The sequence below is a fragment of the Primulina tabacum genome, chromosome 10, assembly GCF_025594145.1.
Source record: "Primulina tabacum isolate GXHZ01 chromosome 10, ASM2559414v2, whole genome shotgun sequence".
Taxonomy (NCBI): Eukaryota; Viridiplantae; Streptophyta; class Magnoliopsida; order Lamiales; family Gesneriaceae; genus Primulina; species Primulina tabacum.
Window position 1 is genome coordinate 18,740,860 of NC_134559.1, and position 9,590 is coordinate 18,750,449.

Below are 9,590 nucleotides of genomic sequence, written 5' to 3' on the forward strand. Positions count from 1 at the left end.
TGTTATCAAATGATTTTTGGAGGGATACAAGGGTGGAGTGTGGCCGCTTTTTGCATGTCCAACAAGGCTAGAATAAGATTGATCATTAATTAAATGGTGCTAGAAAAAAAATGAAGAGATTATCCTACTAATTAAATACAAAGAAAGGGTCAAAGGTGTTGAGTTGGCAAGGTAATGCTTAGTCATCTAAGGGGGACGAAAATTCATCTAATAAATGGAAGGAAATATTGTTTAGTTGATAAATTTTAGTACCTTAAGAGCCTTACCTATTCCTAATTAATTTAGTGAACTAACCCCTTAATTATGGAACTTAAATGAATTTATTTTCTACTCACCTCAAGTAACTTAAATAATTCCTTAAGCTTCTTTATTAACTTAAATTAACTTACTTGCTAGCTAAAATAAGTTCTGAAAATGATTTTTAAATATTAAATTTTATCTCTAAACTCCAACTCAAACTCCAGTCTGGCCTCACTGAATTAACTAAAATGATAAAAATCAACTAATATGATAAAATAATTAAATTAAGGAAAAGCATTTAAATACTCATGCAATAAAAATCATTTTAATTTAAATACTAGAATTATGCATGGCTTATACGTAGTCTAAGTTACGGGTTCTACAATCCTTCCCCCCTTAAAAGAAATTTCGTCCTCGAAATTAAAACTCACCGAATAACTCGGGGTAAATATCTCTCATCTCCAGCTCAGACTCCCATGTAGCTTCCTCCTCAGAATGGTCAAGCCATTTGACTTTGACTCGCTTAACCAGCTTGTTCCGAAGCTTCTTCTCCTGCCTGTCTAAGATCTGCACTGGTCTCTCCTCATAAGATAGGTTCGGAGTAAGCTGCAACGGCTCAAAGTTCAGGACATGCGAAGGGTTCGCCATGTACTTCCTCAGCATAGAGACGTGAAAGACATTGTGTACTCCGTCCAGATTCGGCGGAAGAGCCACACGATAAGCTAGCGCCCCAACTCTGTCGAGGATCTCAAATGGTCCAATAAATCTCGGACTGAGCTTCCCTTTCTTCCCAAATCGCATGACACCCTTCATAGGTGCCTAATGAAACATAAAATTAATAATTTATTATATGTTAAAACCTGTAGTTTAAAATTTAAGTTTCATTAAAATTATAAAATTATGTTATTTTAGTATTGTTTGTTTATATTTAATTGTCTTACTAAATATGTTTTATTTTCAGGTTTTCTACGTGTTGGTAGAATAATGATAACTCAAGCTAGGAAATTCAAATGGAGGTGACTTAAAGATGTTTGGAATCCTTGAGAAATTTTTTACAACTTTGCAGAAGACATGATTGCCTAAAAAGTTCCTTAAGATGATCAAATTGTGCAAATATCAAAAGGAGGACAAATTTACTTTTACTATGACTAGCATATAGTAAAAAATCATAACTATTTCAATATTTAACCAAATGAGGTGAACAAAGTGGCCAAATTCATCTACAGACAATTCCCCACATGTTTGCCGTTTTGAGCAGAGTCAAATTCGGTGATTAAAGTCGTGGAACAAACCATTGAAAGAAGGGACACGGAATTGAACTTGGAGGAGACAAAGAATACTATTGCAACTGCATGGCATTAATAAAAATTTTGACCATTTCTCTCATTTGGCCTATAAATAGAGGCCTTGTGCTAGCTTGAGATTCATTCTATCTCATTGTAAAATATAGTGTGAGTGTGTATCAAAGTTCTAAGTTCCAATATATTTTCTTTATCGCAACTAACTTTTATTTTTCCGCAACTAACATTTACTTTATCGCAACTAACTTTTACTTTACCGCAACTAACTTATTAAATCAATATATTTCATTTAGGCAATAGCGTGGCTCTGCCGGTTGTTCTAAATGAAATATAATGATTTAATTTAACATTTACTTTATGAAATTATTTATTTATATAGTCATAATTATAATCATAGGTACCATATATAAAATATCGGTTAATTCGGTATTTTCTATAGTGGGAACTATATTATATTATGTGTGTGTTTAATTTTCTTGGAACCATTATTTATGGTGGTTTCTTTTGTTTTACTTTTAGTTAAACAATATTACATAAACCAAGAATAAATCCTCAAGCCTTGACAAAGTTTATAATTTGTAAACTTAAATCTTGCATTTGGTAATCTATAAATTAATAAATTTAAACTCAAAATAACCTCTATGTGGATCGATCTCGTACTTACGAATTATATTACTTGCAGACAACCTACACTTGGGTGAATTATTATTTAAGTAGTAGCAAGATTTTGGCGCCGTTGCTGGAGAAGTATGAATTAAGTTTATTTTTTGTATGAGTATTTGGAGTCGGAAAAAAAGTGGTAGACTTATTCGAGTATCTGAAAATAATTTAAACATGGATGATAATTCAAATAATCAAGATAATTATAATAATAATAATAATAATAATCAAGAACATGATCAATTAAGAACACTTAAACACCATATGAACCCTATTAGAACTAGTGCCCCATCTTTTTTAGTTTTTCCTCATGATGCATATAATTTCAACTTCAAACCTCAAATTATTCAACTTTTACCAAATTTTCATGGCTTGGATTCTGAAAATCCATATTTGCATCTAAGAGAATTTGAGGAAGTTTGTAACACTTATAATGATCAAAATTGTAGCATGGATATAGTTCGATTAAAGCTTTTCCCTTTTTCTTTAAAAGATAAAGCTAAAACATGGCTACAAAATTTAAGATCAAGTTCAATAAGATCATGGGAAGAAATGCAACAACAATTTCTCAAAAAGTTTTTCCCTTCTCATAGAATAAACTCTTTTAAAAGACAAATTACAACTTTTTCTCAAAAACAAGGAGAAACGTTTTATCAATGTTGGGATAGATATAAAGAATTACTTAATACATGCCCACATCATGGTTTTGAAACATGAAGAATAGTTTCTCACTTTTATGAAGGTCTAATACCTAAAGATAGGCAAATGATAGAATTCATGTGTAATGGAACTTTTGAAGATAAAAACCCAAATGAAGCTATGGAATATTTGGATTCATTAGCAGAAAATGCTCAAAATTGGGATAATATAGGCACAATAGAACCACCAACAACTAAAACAATAATTCAACAAATGTGGGTGGTATCTATAATCTTAAAGATGATATAGATATTCAAGCTAAACTTGCATCTTTAGCAAGAAAAATTGAGTCATTAGAAATGAAAAAGAGTGGTCAATTAAAAAGTATTCAAGAAATTGTTTGTCATATATGTGATACACAAGATCATGCTACAAAAGATTCTCCAACATTACCTTCATTTAAAGAATGTCTCCATGAATAAGCAAATTATGTTAACAATTATAAAAAATCAATACTAGATCCTTTTTCACCATCATATAATCCTGGATGAAAAAATCATCCTAATTTTAGTTGGAGGAAAGATAATAATGCACAACCGTCACAACAATATTTTCAAAATAACCAAAATCATCAAGGTTATATTCCTTATGTTACACCTCCAAGAAAAAACTTTGAAGATGTAATTCATGCATTTATCCAAAAGCAAAAGTCTATCAATATTCAAAACAGTCAATCTATGAGTGATTTGAAAGAAACTCTTGCAAAATTTGCATCTGCACTTAATATTCATGAAAAAGGAAAATTTCCATCTCAACCTCAACCTAATCCTAAAAATCAAAATCAAGAATTAAAAAATGAAAAAATTGATCAAATAAAATATGTTATTACCCTTAGAAGTGGTAAAATAGTTAATGATCCATATAGTAATGAAAACAAGGATCATTTAAAATCAAAGAGTAAGGATGATAATCCTGATACTTTTGAGAATGATGATACCTTAAATTTTAAGAATAATATGGTGAAGGATAAATCATCTGAAATAGTAAATAAGTTAAATAAACCTCCACCATTTCCTCATGCATTAACAAATCATAAAAAACAAAAAAGTGATTCTGATATCTATGAAGTTTTTAAACAAGTGAAGATAAATATTCTATTATTAGAAGCTATTAAACAAGTACCTTCTTATGCAAAATTTTTAAAAGACTTATGTACTGTAAAGAGAAAATTGCATGTGAAGAAAAAAGCATTCTTGGCTGAACAAGTAAGTTCTATTCTTCAAAATAATTCTAGTTTAAAATATAAAGATCCTGGTTGTCCAACAATTTCATGTATTATTGGAGAAAATAAAATTAAAAAAGCTTTGTTGGATTTGGGAGCAAGTGTGAATTTAATTCCTTATTCAGTTTATGAAAACTTAATTTAGGAGAATTAAACCCACTTCTGTTACTCTCTTACTGGCGGATAGGTCAATCAAAATACCTAGAGGTATTGTAGAAGATGTGTTGGTTCAAGTTGATAAATTCATATATTCTGTAGATTTTATTGTTTTGGATACACAACCAATAGAAGTACATAATGAAATTCCAGTAATATTGGGACGACCATTTCTAGCAACTTCAAATGCTTTAATTAATTGTTGAAATGGAATAATGAAATTGTCTTTTGGAAATATGACTCTAGAACTTAATGTGTTCAATTTATGTAAACAACCAAGTATTAATGAAAATGAATATGATAATGAAATTGAAACAATTGTGGAAGAAAAAATACAAGAAGAAAACTTAAATCAACAATCTGAATTTTTTTAAATAGAAAGTTTTGAGTCTAAAAATAATTTTAAAGAAGATGATAATACAAAACTTGAATTAAAAGTTTTACCATTAGAATTGAAATATGTATTTCTTGGTGAAAATAAAACATTTCCTGTTGTAATTTCTTCCACTCTTTTGCCAAATCAAGAAGAAGATTTGATTAAATTACTTAAAAAATATAAAAATGCAATTGGATGGACTTTGAAAGATATAAAAGGTATGAATCCTTTAATTTGTACACATAATATTCACTTGGAAGAAAATGCTAAAACATATCAACAACCACAAAGAAGGTTAAATCCACATATGAAGGAAGTTGTTAAGAATGAAGTATTAAAACTATTAGACGCTGGAATTATCTATCCAATTTCAGATAGTAAATGGGTAAGTCCAACACAAGTAGTACCTAAAAAGTCCGGCATCACTGTTACAAAAAATGAAAAGGGAGAGTTATTACAAGCTAGGATTCCATCTAGTTGGCGTAAGTGTATTGATTATAGAAAATAAAATGATGCAACTAGAAAAGATCATTTCCCACTACCATTTTTAGATCAAATTCTAGAAAAAGTAGCAGGAAATTCTTATTACTGTTTTCTTGATGGGTATTCGGGGTATTATCAAATACTATATCTTTAGAAGATCATGAAAAAACTACTTTTACTTGTCCTTTTGGAACTTTTGCATTTAAAAGAATGCCATTTGGTTTATGTAATGCTCCGGCTACTTTTCAAAGATGCATGTTAAGTATTTTCAGTGATATGATTGAAGAATATGTAGAAGTTTTTATGGATGATATGACTGTTTTTGGAAACTCATTTGAAAATTATCTTAAAAATCTAGAAGAAGTATTAAAAAGATGTGAAGAAAAAAATCTTGTTTTAAATTGGGAAAAATGTCATTATATGGTTAAATCTGGGATTGTTTTAGGACATGTGATATCTGAAAAAGGAATTGAAGTTGATAAAGCCAAAGTTATTGTTATTGCTAATTTAACATCACCAAAAACGGTCAAAGAAGTTCGATCATTCTTGGGTCATGCAGGATTTTATAGAAGGTTTATAAAAAATTTCAGCATAATATCTAAACCAATTTCAAATCTTTTAACAAAAGATACACAATTTGAATGGACTCAGAAATGTGAAAATGCTTTTTAAAAAATTATTAATCTTTCAGTTATATCACCTATTTTACAACCTCCAGATTGGTCTTTACCATTTGAATTAATGTGTGATGCAAGTGATTATGCTATAGGAGCCGTGTTAGGACAAAGAAAATAAGGAAAACCTTATGCAATCTATTGTGCTAGTAGAACCTTAAATAGTGCCCAAATAAATTATTAAACTACTGAAAAAGAATTACTTTCAGTAGTATTTGCATTAGATAAGTTTCGATCTTATTTAATTGGTTCTACTACTATTGTTTACACCGATCATTCTGCCATAAAATATTTATCAAATAAACAAGATGCTAAACCAAGATTAATACGGTGGATTTTGTTGTTACAAGAAATTGATATTATAATTAAAGATAAAAAAGGAAAAGAACATGTTGTAGCCGATCATTTATCTAGAATAATGACTGAATCATCTCATAATGAAATACCAATAAATGAAAATTTTCCAGATGATCAGTTGTTTTATGCTACTATTATGCCCTGGTTTGCTAACATTGTAAATTTTCTTGTGACAAATAAAATGCCTTCTCATTGGAATTCACAGGATAAGAATAAATTTTTGATAGAAGTTAAAAAATTTTATTGGGATGATCCTTACTTATTTAAGTATTGTCCTGACCAAATTTTTCGACGATGCATACCCGACAATGAAGTAAGTAATGTTATTAAATTTTGTCATTCTGAAGCATGTGGAGGTCATTTTTCATCCATTAAAACAGCTACAAAAATCTTACAATGTGGATTTTATTGGCCGTCTTTAAAGATACGCATTTATTTTGCAAATCTTGTGAAAACTGTCAGAAGATGGGATCAATTTCAAGACGAAACATGATGCCTTTAAATTCAATCATAATTATTGAAATATTTGATAGTTGGGGGATAGATTTTATGGGTCCATTTCCATTATCTTTTGGATGTAAGTACATTTTAGTCGCTGTTGATTATGTTTCAAAATGGATTGAAACAATTGCATGTAGAACTAATGATCATAAAGTTGTTATAAAGTTTTTAAAAGCAAATTTTATTAGCCGATTTGGAATACCTAGAGAAATAATTAGTGATGGGGGAAGTCATTTTATAAATAAATCATTTTCCTCTTTGTTAAGAAAATATGGCATTACACATAAAGTTTCTACCTCATATCATCCTCAAAGTAATGGTCAAGTTGAACTTGCAAATAGAGAAATAAAACAAATTTTAGAAAAACAGTTAATCCAAATCGAAAAGATTGGTCTTTAAGATTAACTGATGCATTATGGGCATATAGAACTGCATTTAAAACATCATTAGGGATGTCACCATATAGGTTAATTTTTGGTAAGCATTGTCATTTACCGGTTGAACTTGAACATAAAGCTTATTGGGAAATTAAAGCATTTAATATTAATTTAGATGATGCATCTAAATTAAGAAAATTGCAAATAAATGAACTTAAAGAATTAAAAAATTATGCATATGAAAATTCAAAGATTTATAATGATAAAACTAAAGTCTTTCATGATAAAAATATTATGAGAAAGTCATTTGAAATTGGACAAAAATTTTTGCTTTATAATTCTCGTTTGCATTTATTTTCAGGTAAACTAAGATCGAGGTGGTCAGGACCATTTATGGTCAAATTTGTTTATCCTCATGGTGTTGTTGATATTGAAAATCCTAAAAATAATGACGTGTTTAAAGTTAATGGGCAAAGACTTAAGCCTTTTATAGAAAATGAAATTCTTAATAATGAGTTTATGCCTTTATATGATCCACAATAGTTGTTTGATATTTTCATTTGGTTTTACAGATTCTAGTTCATTTCCCGGTTAAGTGGCGGATAACGGTACTCCGTGACTGTTTAAGTCGGTTTCTTCAGTTTTCTCAAAATAATTGAAATATATATAATAATAATAATATGGATGCGTGTATTATGAATCTTCGTAAATATTTTGCTTGTTTACCTGATAATGCGTTAAAAAAATTTATAAAGCTAGATGTGAGCGGCTAAGGTTGATGATGTCATATGGCATACCGAATGATGTCCGTTTGATAATTGAAGCAAAAGTCCGATTGGTTGGGGAAGCAAGTGAATTAATAATAAGACATATGCCAGGATTTGGTAAAATCATATATGCCAAAAAGCGAAGAGCTAAACGTATAGGTGGATGTCATAAATGTGCAAGGTGGACTTGTAAAGGAAAATGCAAAAATGTTGGAATGACATCAATGAATAGAGAAGATAAAATTTTATTCATTAAGAATGGTCTGAGTAAAGAGCCTTTGGATAATTTTCTAGAGGTTCTTGATACGCATTCTAGTAGGTACGTGCAAAATGAACTTCTTAAACTATGGTGGCAATTTCAACAGGAGGAATATCAATATGGACGGTGGAATCAGCCTTACAAAGATCCTACTGTAGTAACGCATATCTATTTAGATAAGTAAATATATATACACAATTTCATCTTGGGAATCTGACGTTAAAAGACCCTGTTTGCCAATTTATAAGAAAATTGGATGGCAAGCATATCCTCGACTCATAGAAGGCGTTGAAGCCGTTACGTAACGTAAAATCAGAGGAAGATGTGAGCCACAATCACAACTACGCTGTATATATTTGTTTTAATTTTGTCATTTTTATTTTCTTTTAATAATAATAATTTCCTGTTCAAATATTGACTTTTGGCATGTTATGCTTATAAATCATATGCTGTGATCTAACAATTACAGAAAACATATTTCTCAACATGTCAACGTCCACGGTAAGTAAAATAAAAAATATTTGTGTATTTTGTGGATCTAGTGCAGGAAAAGATTTAATTTATGAAGAAGTAGCAGAAAATCTTGGAATAACACTTGCTAAAAAAAAGATTCATTTGCTATATGGTGGTGGTGAAGTTGGCATCATGGGAAAAGTTGCAAAAGTTGCGCATGCAGGTGGAAGTGAAGTTTTAGACATTATTCCGATTACCTTAGCCAATCTTACAGGATCAACAATAGGAGAAGAAATGAAAGTGGACAACATGTATGAACGAATCACTCAAATGATTGAACATTCAGATGCTTTCATTGCTTTGCCAGGAGGAGGTTTCGGCACTTTGGAAGAAATATTTCATACTGTTTGTTTGGCACAATTAAATATCCACAATAAGCCAATTGGTTTGTTAAATGAACAATTATTATGATAAACTGTTATCGTTTCTTGATGATGTTGTGGAACAAGGATTTATTTCATTAGCTTCGCGAAGGATGTTAGTTTCTGCTACATGTGAAGGTGAACTTATTGATTTACTGTAAGGATTTAGTCATGAACCAGATCCACCCTTATCTCAACTTAATTGGCCAACATCCAAGAGTAAGAAAAGAAAATTCATGTGATGCTAAACTTGTGATTCAACGGTATGTTTTAATGTTTTTCTTTAAGGTATGAATAATTTCTTCTCCTCCTCTTAGTTTTTTTTTATATAAAAAATTAAAATATATACTTATATATAGTAATAATAATAATAATTTTTAGTGTAATGTCGAGTAAGGTGTCAGTAAAATGCACCTGAACGCATTAGTTAATAATTATTGGAAAATCACAATACACTAGATTTTAATATTCATTATATTCAAAATACAGACTAAAAGATAAATTAGTTTTTCATATGTACAAATTTATATATATATTTTGATCAATTAATATAAAATATATAATAGATGTGTTCATATATATATATATAATTGTATGTGTTTTCAAATATAATAATTTCTAAAATTTTTATGAGAATATAGTT

At 29.5% G+C, this 9,590-nt stretch overlaps 1 non-coding gene across 1 annotated transcript; it reads right to left on the reverse strand.

The window, feature by feature from the left end:
- Positions 1 to 2,797: 2,797 nt before the first annotated feature.
- On the reverse strand, positions 2,798 to 2,908 carry LOC142513006 (small nucleolar RNA R71). The gene has a single exon (XR_012808975.1). It is a non-coding gene; the product is annotated as a small nucleolar RNA R71 (small nucleolar RNA).
- Between the last annotated feature and the right edge of the window lie 6,682 nt (positions 2,909 to 9,590).